This window comes from Octopus bimaculoides, chromosome 6 (genome assembly GCF_001194135.2).
Source record: "Octopus bimaculoides isolate UCB-OBI-ISO-001 chromosome 6, ASM119413v2, whole genome shotgun sequence".
Classification (NCBI taxonomy): domain Eukaryota; kingdom Metazoa; phylum Mollusca; class Cephalopoda; order Octopoda; family Octopodidae; genus Octopus; species Octopus bimaculoides.
This window is the reverse complement of record NC_068986.1, coordinates 56,180,999-56,181,747: the sequence shown is the minus strand read 5'-3', so window position 1 is coordinate 56,181,747 and position 749 is coordinate 56,180,999. Positions and strand designations below refer to the sequence as shown.

The 749-nt window shown below is 39.0% G+C and overlaps 1 pseudogene; it reads right to left on the bottom strand.

Moving 5' to 3' along the window:
- Nucleotides 1-97: 97 nt before the first annotated feature.
- On the bottom strand, nt 98-577 carry LOC106882328 (60S ribosomal protein L21-like; annotated as a pseudogene).
- Nucleotides 578-749: the final 172 nt, after the last annotated feature.

The following is a 749-nucleotide window of genomic DNA, read 5'->3' as shown; positions in this document are numbered from 1 at the left end:
ATATATATATATATATATATATATATATATATATATATACATATATATATTCAACACATTAACTTACTTCCTTTTATCGAAGTGTTCCCTGTAAGATTTATGCCACGAATTCATAGGGGGTTGGTTCCAAGACTGTGGGCTTATTTTGGGATATTGACACAAAATGCCTTTTTACGGGACCTGCAGGCTGTCTCTTTAAACAAACGTGGACTCCTTTAGCTTTTGCTTCAGCTTTCAGGTTGCTACATTCGGCAATTCTCTGACGGAAATCCTGTTGACACTTCGATGGTTTCACGTGTTCGATTCTCAAATTGATCCTCTATGGGATGATGCGATGTTTCACTTGTTTGTTGACGATCACACCGACAGCGTGTTGTGTTACATTAAAAACTCGACCCGTACGACCGTGGTAGGATTTATGTGGCATATCTTTTTGTCTACCTCCGTCACCTTTGACATCAACCAAATCACCACGTTTATAGACTTTCATATAAGTAGACAGTGGAAGGACTCCATGGCGGTGGAATCTCCTGGCAAACATGTGCCGAGTACCGCGACGATCTTTTGTTGTTGTCATTTTCGCAAATTTGAGTTCCTGCTATAGAAAGACAACGACTTCACCAAGTCTTGTTCAGTTTTAGCAGCAAAAGTCGAGTATATACTGACTTTTCTCGACAGCAGACCACGTTGTACGTGCGTACAATATGGTGGCCAAAGCTAAAAAGCTTTATATATATATATATATATAT